Here is a 12,766-nt window from a genome sequence, read left to right as displayed (position 1 = left end):
GAACCTGTGCTCCGCGACGGGAGAGGCCGTGGTGGTGAGAGGCCCGCGAACCGCAAACAAACAAACAAAAAAACCCATCTAATTGATCCTTTTTATGATTCATGAAAAAGTATAAATTGTTATTATCATTATTTCCATGTTATATCTGAAGGAATAAAACTCCATGAGCATAAGTATATTTACAAGTGTTTTTGGCTTCTAAGTAGTGCAATTGCAACTTAAGTGTAATTCTATACTCACTGCTTCATGCTTTGCACTTGTTCTCTGTAATGTAAGGGCTGCCTGCTCATTTTCTAGATCCTCTACACACTTTTTTCTCTCTATTTTTCCTTTATCAAGAAGTCCCAGTAGTTTCTTCCATTTTAACATATAAAAGTTATATTATTTCTATAATTTTAATTAATTAATGGACAAAATTAGTTGCAGATTCATAGAGTATGGAGGGAGAGTGTTAAGTCTGGTCTAACATCCTCCAAATAAGTAAAAACCTCCATAGTCTCAAATACTAAACAATTCATCCTTAACTTTTTTTAAGACTCCAGCAGACTGTTTACTTGTGTGTTCTAGATTTAATCATCCTTGGAAAGAAAAATTAGTTATTCTGAACATTTTTTCTGAATACAACTTAAATCCATTATTACCTGGCTTAAAGTTGAGAATGATTGATAAAATCCTATTAAAATATTACCATCTCTCTAGAGCCAAATATGTTTCACCTCTGACCACCTCAAATGTTAATAATCTATTTTATTAACTCAATATTTATGGTATTTCTTTAATATCTGTATTACACAAATAGAGTAGTTTATGTTGAATCCCATTTTACTTTCATCATTGGGGTTTTATACACTTAAATTCCATAAAAGGTAAACATAGTAAGTCTTTGTATTATTATTATTCACAGATGATATTTTATTTGGATGGTTTCTCAAATAGATTATATAAAGACTGAAATCCAAATTTATATTTAATTTCCCATTTTCCTAGTTTGGCTTTAAGCTAAAGTCTGTTATATCCAATGGTTAATAAGGAAATCTTAAAGGCAATGCCCAATTCCAGTGAATGAGCTCAAGTACAGCTATTCTCCATAACTCCCTTGGATTAATATCATTTAATTTCATAGACATATGCATTTCCAAAATAGCCTGTTTCGTTTTAAAGTGGCACCTGTAGTCATTATAACTATTTGGTAAATACCATTTTGTACATTACAGCAATTAGACAATAATCAAGAGATAATATATGGCAGAAAACTTTAAGTCATAAAAGCAGAAGTACAGAATTTTGGAATGAAAAAATGCATACTTCTGCATTGATTAGAAAAAATTTCATGGAGAAACTTTGAGGCAGGCCTTGAAGGATTAGTTGGGCTTAGAGACATGAGAATTGTGAGAAATCTACTGTATGGGAAGTATTTGTTATTACCATTCAGTGGTATGGACAGGATTGCATTCTTTTATTTCCATTAGTTTTTTGTTTTAATCATTACAACACCATCCAAAAAATGGAAAGCTAATCTAGCTGTACCTGTAGAGGGGCAGTGATGTAGAGGAATGCATGATAGATGGAAAGTCAAAAGAAATGCTTTGCCCGTGTTTTTATTTCTAATTAGATTTAGGTGTTTGTTAAATCTATGTAAGTTCTCCCAAAATCAGTTTCCACATCTGAAAAATAAATGAGTTAATATTCATTAACCTCCCACCAGAACAAATATTCAATGTTTACAATATTTTTTAAAATGATTGCAATTATCATTTCTGCTTTTCTCTTCTTTTTAATCTAAGCTGGTATTTTAATCTAAGGGTCTTTCTCACTTTTCTTTGCATATGTCTCCACATAAGGCTGAATTTCACAACGATTGATATTCACCCCACACTCTTCCAAGTTGACCCATTGGGACTGAGCCAATAGGAAATAAGAAAAGCCAAAGGGCTAGAAATTCAGGGTGAGTTTAGGTAATTGGAAATATTTGTATGAGGCTGGTTTTTAAGAAGTTGGACAGAAATGTACAAAAGCAGGACAAGCAGACAAGGATATTACATGTCGTGCTAAAGAGTTTGGACTTTATTGTCAAGAAATGGAAGACCATTGAAAGATGCTAGGAGGGGGAAATGGCATGATAATATTTGCAATTTAAAAAGCTGACTTGGGACTTCCTATTTTCCAACTGGCAAGTGAGGAGCTTGGAAGTCACCGCTCCATTGTAACAAGTAAAAAGCTGAACAAACTGAAAAAATCGCAACTCTTATTACATCCTTGAGAGAAGTGGGTTCACAGGGCAAACCACTAACCCCAAAATGAAACAGACAGGTGGATACATGGAATCAAAACTTACCAGAGCAGAAACACAGCAGCAGAAACCTCTATAGGAGCCAGTGCCAGTGTAGGAAAACCTAAAGTGTACTTGATAAATTGCTGGAGACTCAGTGTGGATAGTTTTGAGAGTCAAAAGCTCCAGGTAGATCCAGTTCACACACCTTTCTGCGTTTTATCTCCAGGAGCTCAATCAGGTTCTTATAGTGAATATCAGAGAGAAATTCCCTCATACTTCTGGCAAAGAGAGTGGAAAAGTTACCATTTTGAGAAACACCAGAGTATATTGTTCTTAACAAGTTCTGCTCACAAGAGAAAGTATTCAACCAGAGACTAACCTGCTGGAGCTTTATCAGAGATTAACCTACCTGGAAGAAAGGAAATACCCAAATCCAGCTTACTCTAGCCATCCTGTCCCACCTAAGGGTGATGATGTTGGTAGGGAGCTGAGATGCCCATGTGAAGGTCACAGTCCAGAGACACAGGCACACTAAAATAGTGAGACCTAATCATAGGACTACAGAACACTTCCCCTCCCTGCACAGCTTTCCACCTTGTTACTGAAGGCCTTTTGAGAGACGTTTCTTTTACCTAGTGCATGTGCTATGAAGAAACAAATCACAAGATATACTAAATGTCAAAAAAGTTTGAAGAGACAAAGGAAACATCAAACCCATACTCAGATATGGCAGACATATTGGAATCATCAGAATCAGAAACCTATCAACCCTTCCAGGTGATTCTGATGCACACTTAAGTTTAAGGATCACTGATCTATAAGATTGGATTTGAATACTACATTTCCTCTATGTGATTTCTCCATTGTTTTTGGTCATTTCACTCACAATTCTTCTCAATATAGGCTTTGAGTAATTTCCATTTGTTCTATTCTTGTTATCCTTATCTATACAAAAATACCATAAATTCTTTGAGTGGTGTACCATGTATGTATTTTTTATCCTTCATGACCTAGCATGATGCTGCTAAAGAAATATTCAGTAAGTGTATAGTGAATGAAAAGTCGATAACTTGACACACCTGCTAGCTAAGGCTGGTTGTGCAGATGACTTTTCTGCAGATGGTCTGACCTGGATAGAACACTGCTTTCTGGATGATGTTGAATGTCAATGTGAATGAATACCTCTAAAGTCCATGGATCAGAGGTGACTCCCATTTATTCAGAGACGTCATGTCCCATTTAAGATTTTCTAAGCCAGGAACTCCTGTTCTGTCTCTTGCCATTACACAGCAAGTACACAGAAGACAGGAGAGAAAATAAATCTGCTATACTGGAATGTTGCTATTTAGTATATGTTCTGGTAAAGGGTTTCATGGAGGATGAGCTGTGAGTGTTTGATAAAAACTAAGGGTCCTGACTAAGCAGTTGGTACCTTTCATTCATCAGGGTTATTCCTGTCACCCATTGGAGTTGATTGAATATAATTTATCCTAGGGGAAAAAAATGATAGCTCAGGTCAATCCTCTTATTCCAAAGTACCCAAATGAGTAGGTGCTTGGATTTTACTCAGAACTTGTTCATTTCTCTAATTCATTTTTGGTCATGGAAATCCTGAGTTATGTAAGAACCAAAGAAAGTTGCTTTCCAGTAGAGATTGTCCATCTATAACTGTGAATAACTTCCAAATAAAAATTAAAACCTGTTTCAGATCATGCTTTCTTCTGTTTATCAACCATGAAAACAGACTCTTAACTTGATCCAGCCTCTGCAGAAGCAAACTACAATTTGTTAAGTAGTTGCTGTATCCACTGTTCTTAGCAATCTTCATGTATTTAGTTTATATGATGAACTAGTAATTGATGAATGGGAAACTGAGGCCCAGAGAGTTTAATTAACTTTAACAGGTTACACAGTAAAAAACATAAAAAAAATTAAATTCATATCTCTTGTGGTAGAAAACCCTACTTCTTAGCAATATCTTGGACCATATGTGCACATTTATTTCTTCAAAAATTTTAAAGGATATAGCCTCAGGTGCCTTCATGTGTTTTTTCAACTTAAAATTATCTTTTGATGGAAACCTTGGTTTTTTGGCTTCCCAGTAGGAATTTTATTTAGTGTTCCTTTACTGGTCAAGTCTCCTGTGAATTTTCTATTTACCTTTCTCATGGAGGGAGAGAGGGATGTTTGCTAACCTGGTGGAACACTCCATGCATTGACCTTTTAGTATCCCTTCTGGTCTTGGTTGTTGGAGAATGTCTTCTTCCGACCTGCTTTTTTTGTACTCTATGAACCACTGTTTGCATTTAATTTTAAAATGTCTCCTTCCATTACCTTCTCTAGTTTTCAAATCATTTTTATGCTACTTTCTTTTACATGTTTGATACTTTCCAATTCATCTAAAACTTTTTAAAAAGTATATTATAGAGCATGAAAGAAGACCCCAACTGAAAGTGAACCAATGAAGGGAAAAATGAAGAAAAAAATGATAATGGACAGAAGTGTCAAAAAGATTGAAATACAAGGAATACTGAGTTTAGAAAAAACTTTAGACCTAAAAATGTTCTTATACAGAAGTAAAGGAAATAAAGTGAAAGTGAAAAAAATAACATAGTAAAGAGTTTGCAACAGCAATTGAATAGATACAGTTACTATAGATTTGCCATTAAATCCTAGAAAACTAAATGATGAATTAAACTGTCTTCACATAAATAAGAGAGAAGAATCTGAATTGGCTTCTGTTTAAATGAGAAAACAAACAAATATGCACAGACACAGGCAACTATGTTTTATTTCTTATAATTCTGTAAAATGGGAATTTGACCTAAATAGTTCTAACTAATACTGTATGTACTAGGTGGACTCTTGATCAGAGAAGTTGTAATATGAGAAAAGGCATTTGTGAGATGATAGGGCTAATTTCTCCCTCAGACTGGGCTAATTCAGAACAAAAACTGATGACAGTGAATTCTGAATATTCAGATTCAGGTCACTGGTTGCAAAGCCAGAGGTAGATTCAGGTTATGTGAAATCTGAAGCTGACACAATTTGGTGAGGCTACTGTAAGAAAAACAATTCAAAATTACAAATGATAATTAACTATGAGAGTATTTTTTGGAATAAGGACAAAAAGCAAAATGTGCATATTTTAATAAGCAGTGCAAACAAAATGAGCATTACAAAATCCAGAAAAATAGCATTTTAAATTAAATAACAGTATCAGATACCTCCACAATACCTTTTTTTCTACATTTTTGGCTTCATATTCATATTACAAAGATTTCATGTTATTTTCTCTAGCGATAATAGAAAGTTTATTCAGTCTTTCCACTATCAAGGTTGATCATATTTGTCTTTTTAAAAAGATTTTGCAAAAGTTTTTGAGCTTCACAACTCACTATTGGTGTATTAATATGCTAGATCTACCATAACAAAATACTACAGATAGAGTAGTTTAAACCACAGAACAGTACTGAAATCTGGAAGTCCAAGATCAAGTTGTTGGTTTCTCCTGAGGGCTCTCCCTGCTTTGCAGTTGACTGCCTTCTCGCTGTGTCTTCACATGGCATTTTCTCTGTGCGCACACACTTCTGGTGTCTCTTCCTTTTTTTTTTAAGGAAAGTCCAGTTGGATTACCAATCCACCCTTATGAACTCATTTAATCTCAATTACCTCCTTAAAGGCCTTATCTTCAAATACAGTCACATCGACAGTTAAGCTTTGATCTATGGATTTTGGGGGCAGAAAATTCAGCCCATAACAACTGATATTTGTCATGAAACTAGTTCAAATGGTTATCAAATTTTGAAAAATTCTCTATCAAGTTTTTTTCATATATAAGAAGTATACAATGATACATTTTTCATAGTACTGCTAGTACATAGTACAATTTTGTGCTCTCTCATAACAGAAATTCTGATAAATTATATCTCCATAATTTCTATTAAAATTATTGATGGTATATTTATAATTACATTTGCTACATTGTCAAGTAGACTACCAGTAGAAGATATGTATAATATATTTTAAAAAATAACAAACCAGAAAATTCATAAACTACTTAATCTAATCTCTCTGGGACAGTCATAAGTGCTTTAGAGTTTACTCATAGGAAAGCTACAACTTAATTTTAAGTGTACACTGGCCCACATTACTTACTATATTTTTGAAACATTGTCTGTTTAATTTCATCTCATTCTCTTCTCAACCATTGCTTAACATTCTCCAGTCACACTAATTTTCACTTCCTCAAACATATGCATTCCATATCTACCTCTGAACGTTTTTGCTGGTTGGTTTTTCTTCTCCCAGATCTTCATTACAGCACTGCAACATGACTCTTTCAAGTGGCCTCTGCTCCCAGGAAAATTGGTGTAACAAGGATGCAATTTACTTCCTGCCTGAAAAAAAACTAATACTTCATATAAAATACACAAATTTTTTGGCTATTAAGACAGTGTAGAACAGTGACAATTTAGACATGGGGAAGAAATGAGGTGATCACTAAAATTGCCTCAACTTGCTAATTGGAGAGATGTTTCTGGCAGTGGACCAGGGAAAAAGAATTGAGTTAGAGCCTGAGAGTTTCCCTGTGTTGAGGATTTGGATATGGAAGTGTAGGGAAGGCAAGGCAGCTATAATTTATAGGGGACAGAACCAGACAGGAGAAAGCTCCACGGAGAAAGTGTCCCAGAGACCTGTAGAGAGTCCACTTCAAGTCTTTAACTGAGTACTGATCAGTGAATGTGTCTAAGGAAACTACCCAATGCCATGGAAAATCTACTGAAGTAGAGCAAAGATAAAATCCTGGAGTTTGCATAGGGTTGAGAATAATTTATGTTACTATTAGCCAGAATTGAAAATGTCATAATTCATGGGCCACTGAGTAGAAGTGTCAAAAGGGTACTGGCTCAGTAGTGTGATAAAATCAGCCCAAGAACTAAAGTCTGCTCTGATCATATCTAACAAAGTTTAAAAGCAAGTCTCAAAAGGATCAAACATGCTCTAAGTAAATTAACTGCTCAAACATGTTCTAAGTGAATTATGGAACAAAACCCAACAAATATATAGGAATACAAAAATATCCTGTTCCTAACATAGTAAAATTCATGGTGTTTTCAATCCAGTCATTTTGTATTATTTTGTATATCAATAGTTCATTACTTTTAATTGTTGAGTAATATTCTATGGAATGGATGTACCATACTTTTTATAACCAATCACCCATCAAATGAACTTTGTATTGTTCCACAATGGGGCTATTTGAAATAAGGGTGCTGTGAATATTTGTCTACGGAGTTTTAAATAAACCTAATTTTTTGTTATTCTGAGATAAGTGTTCAAGACTGCAGTTTCTGAATGGTGTGGTAATTGCAGACTTAACTTTATAAGAAATTGCCAAACTCTTTTTCAGAGTGTGTGGTGAGCATTGCCCTCTGAGGAATGTACCATTAAGACCCTCATAAGCCTCAGGGCCCGATTGTACTCTCCTTGGTATGCATCCTGGACTTTATGGTATGAACGTAAAAAAGGAGATGGCCTTTGGCCAGATCACTCCAGAGACCTGCTCAGTTACTGAGAGTCCCTGGTTGTTCCCTAAAGCTAGGAAAAGCAACCCTGGAGGGGAAGTTGGTGCCTTTGTGGAACAAGCAATAAACCCGCTGATGCAGATATGGTGGCAACTAGCCGAGACGGAAGCCCAGTTCTATAGAAAAATGTCTATACGAAGTCCCTGCTTCAAAATGTCTATGCAAAGTCCCTGCTTTACAATGACTATGCAAAGTCCCTGCTTTACAATGACTATGCAAAGTCCCTGCTTTAGGGGTATATATATGGCTATGTTTTGCTACTAAATTTGCCTTGCAACCATCAGTTGTATGTGCCCTTCTGATCCCATACCTTGGTGCTTTCAGTTCCCTAACCCCTCTCGGCGATTGTTGCTGCACTTTGAGGACCCGCCGTGGCTGGCGGTAAGTGGCACCCGAACAGGAACCTGACAAGAGGGACATCTGAATCTCGGTAGGTGAATCCCCGGAGTGAACAGTGAAAGTGTGGCCACATAGTAAAATTGATAGTAACTTGGGGCAATAGTCAGAAGTAAAAGAATATGGGACAAAAAGTATCTAAGGAGCAACCTGGGATCACTGATCAAGAGAAGGAGTTGTCCACCAGTGCTTTCCAGGCTTTCACAGCTGGAAATTATGCTGTCTGTCTGCAACATCTTGCCTGCCTACAAGATATAAACAAAGACGATTATAAAATAATTTTGAATACAAGAGTAGCTGAGTTTTTCAAAAGTAACCAGACAACAACAGATAGTTTAAGACAGACACTTAACCAGCTGAAGAATCAGGTGCACTCGGCTGTTGAAGAAATGGATGGATTAGATGATGTTGAAAACAGTATGTTGTATTACAATCAAGCAGTCATCTTGTATCATGTCCGACAGTATACAGAAGCCATATCCGTTGGTGAAAAACTTTATCAGTTCATAGAACCTTTTGAAGAAAAATTTGCCCAAGCAGTGTGTTTTTTGCTCGTAGACCTGTATATATTAACCTACCAAGCTGAGAAAGCTTTACATCTTCTTGCTGTTCTAGAAAAAATGATTTCACAGGGCAACAATAACAAAAATGGAAAGAATGCGACTGGTAATAACAGCAAGAAAGATGGGTCTAATCATAAAGCTGAAAGTGGAGCTCTAATAGAAGCTGCAAAGTCAAAGATACATCAGTATAAAGTAAGATCATATATCCAAATGAAGGCCCTGAGGCTTATGAGGGTCTTAATGGCACATTCCTCAGAGGGCAATGCTCGCCACAAGAGTGGATGTACCATATTACATTCACACCAACGTGAATAAGTGATCAAATTTCTCTACATCACTAGTATTTGGTGTTGTCACTGTTTTATCTTTCAGCCATTCTAATAGGTGTGTAGTGATATCTCATTTTCCTTTAATTTACATTTCCATAGTAGCTAAGGACACAGCACATCTTTTCATGTATTTATTTGTCATATGTATATTCTATTCAGCAGAATTTCAGTTTATGTCTGTGGCCCATTTTCTAATCATATTGATGTGTTTTTCTACAGTTGAATTTTGGGTGTTTAAAAATATGTATTCTAGATACTAATCCTTTGTTGGAAATGTGGTTTTCAAGTATACTTTCCTAGTCTTTAACTTTATTTCTAATATTCTTACCAGGATCTTTTGTAGAACAAAATAGTTTAATTTTGATAAAGTTCAATTTATCAACTTTCCCTTTTATGGATCATGCATTTGATGACAAGTTTAAGAACTCTTTGCTCAACTCTAGATTCTGAAGATTTTCTCCTATGTAATTTCTCTAAAATGCAATAGCTTTATATTTAAGGCTGTGATCTCTTTGGACTTAATTTTTATATGATACCTGAGGTTAGATTTGTTTTGTTTTGTTTTGCTAATAGATGTCCAATTTCTCCATCATCATTTTTTGAAAAGACTGCTCTTTGTCAATTGAATTGCTTTTGTAACTTTGTCAAAAATCAGTACAGCGTATCTGTATGAGTCTATTTTGGGGTTCTCTATTGTTCTCCATTTATCTATATATAGGTCTCTGTGCTAATACTGCATTGTCTTGATTACTTTAGCTGTGTAGCAGGATTTAATTCTTAGAATGATTACTTCCATTTTATTCTCCTCTTTCAAGACTGTGTTAGCTATTCTAGGGTCTATACAATTCCATACAAATTTTAGAATAAAATTGTTTATGTCTTCATAAAATTTTGCTGGTATTTTGATGAGTTGCATTAAATCTATAGATCAATTTGGGAAGAATTGACATCTTTACTGTGTTGAATCACATAGGTTATGATTTGTCTAATTTTTCACTGGTTTCCACAATTAGAAAATATTTTCACATAGGTAGGAATTTAGCTTTTAATAGTAATTTAATCTTCAGCAAAAATTTATGCAGAATTATGCATAAGGAAATTATCTCAGGGATATAATTTTGGCAGTTTGAAAGGGGCAGACGTTCTCTTTTTAGAATATGGCTTATTTAAATGAAAGAGATAATGGGACAAAAGATCTTCTACGTCTAACATGAAGATCATGTAATTCTTCAGCTCATGGATCAGAAATATCCTCTATTTATACTTCTCATAATACTTTATTTTCTTACAATGCTATCAAAATTTCCTTTAGCAATTAGAATTGATCTACTTCCTTGTTCCTTCACTTTGTTCTATTTTATTGTATCAAAAATAAAGTTCTGGCTGCACACATAATTCCACTGACTTTTTTAATACTTGTTAGAGTTATCATTTTCTTACATGTAGCTACAAGACAAATGATTTTAAATACATAAAACTGCTTCATATTTTTCTGCCAAAAATGATTATTCTTTCAACTTGTAATTTACTTTCCTAAATAGGTGGAAGAACAATACATGGTCCTGAGGTTGGCATATGACCTAAAATGATCAAATCAGATGGAAGGAAAAACTTAAAAATTTGAGGAGTGTCCTATCTCTGTTTCTTCTGTCTCTATAGCTGTCTTTCTTATTCTTTTCTACTGAACAAGAGACTTTTTTGTTACAGTTTGTTCTGGAAGCCTTCTAGTGATGACAAAGGACAAAAATAACACAATAAGGAAGGAATAAAGAAATATGATGTGATGAACAATCTCTGAATATGTGATACTCTGTATCTCTTGTTAGGTGAAATTATAAATATTCTAATTTTTACCATTACAGACAGATTTCTATAAATTTTCCCAATAGACTCTAATGATTAAGAATTCTTAAATATCATTGAGAAAAAGATAAATATCACAGTAGAAAAAGAAAACAGGACAAAGAAAACAAAGAGAATACTTATAGGGAGAAGCATAAATAACTAGTAAATAAAATGTTTAAGCTTGTCTTAAATACATTTAAAATATCAGACATTACATTCTTTTTTCTCTATAAATTTTAAATAAAAACTTTTATCATTTAACACCAATACTTCATTAAAGAAATAATTAGGTGTGAATGTGAATATATGTATGTTAAATGAAAAAGTACTAAATTGAATTTTACAATTAAATTTGATGATATATCTGGGGATTCTTTTCTTCCTTCTGCATTTATTCACTACATAAATATTTACAAAGTCCAAATAATGTTTTGTGAAAATAGATAAAATGTAAGTTGTTTTTGAAATGTAAATAAATATAAGATAAAAATATTAAATGTGTGCATTATAACAGTGCTGTTATTGGTCAATTCTTTTTATTTCTCAGAACTTGCATTTGTCATGTCAAGAATTCTTAGCATTATCATCAATAAATTCTGCATGTTATCATCAATAATTGACTTTTATCTACAAAAATTTTCCAGGAAAAATATTTTCCCCCTCAGTACAAAAGCTATATTTGCATAGTGAGTTCCATAGCTTATTTATAAACTCTGTTTAATTTCATGTATTATATATATAACCATAGCTATATATAAAACATCAGATATGTACTTAAGATTATTGATGGTGAAATAATTTGTTTGAAAAGTTACTTTATCTAAGCGTGTCATAAACCTCTGACTATAACAAACTGCACGACAACTTAGAAAAGTATAAAACTTTTGTATTCATGCATATGAGTGCATCTATTAATACATCTTTCAGTTGTGTGGCATAAATTTATAGAACCAGGTATGTTATCATAATCCTATTTATATTTAATAAAAATTTCCTTTGAATCTCCTTGTTTTGATTTGTTTGCTATTTGTTATATGTATTCCATAAGTAATTTCCTCAAACAATGTAGATGGTTGGTTTATTTGTGTTTATTTTCAAACCCTAAAACCTCTTCCTGTAACTTTTAATTTTGATGTAATTCAAAATTTATACCAAAGATGCAGGAGTAATAAAAGGAATTCTTATATTCTCTACCCCAATTCAACCATTGTTCACATTTTGCCCAATTTGCTTTATCATCCTCTCTCTCCATATATTTATATTCAAATTTCTTCAATTGTCCTAATAATGCCCTTTATACCTGTTAGTTATCATTGTCCAGGATCTAATCCAGGGTCTTTCAGTGCATTCAGTTTTCATCTCTTTTTGGTCTCTTTCCATCTGGAACACTTCCTCAGCCTTTCTCTCGGAACTTCAACCTTGACACTTTGAAAGATAATAGACAATTATTTTGTAATGTCCCTTAATTTGAGTTTTCTATTGTTTCCTCATCCTGAAATCTTTTTTTATTTACCCATACGGACAACATATTAGACAGTTAAGAAGAGAATGTTGAATCACAGTGCTACACTCTGTATATTTTTTAAACACCTAAAAATACAATGATAACTTATTAAAACCACAACTAGAGTGGACGAGTTTAATTAACTTATTTTAGGTTTGACATTTCAAGAAAACTAAATATGTAATAGAGTTGAAGCTTCATTTGGAGGAAAATTAAGAGCCTTAAATAATTTTATTTTAAAAAATGCAGATAAACTATTTTTTTTAATT

The sequence above is a fragment of the Kogia breviceps genome, chromosome 6 (assembly GCF_026419965.1).
Source record: "Kogia breviceps isolate mKogBre1 chromosome 6, mKogBre1 haplotype 1, whole genome shotgun sequence".
Classification (NCBI taxonomy): Eukaryota; Metazoa; Chordata; class Mammalia; order Artiodactyla; family Physeteridae; genus Kogia; species Kogia breviceps.
The sequence above is the reverse complement of the archived record's forward strand: the minus strand, read 5'-3'. Positions refer to the sequence as shown.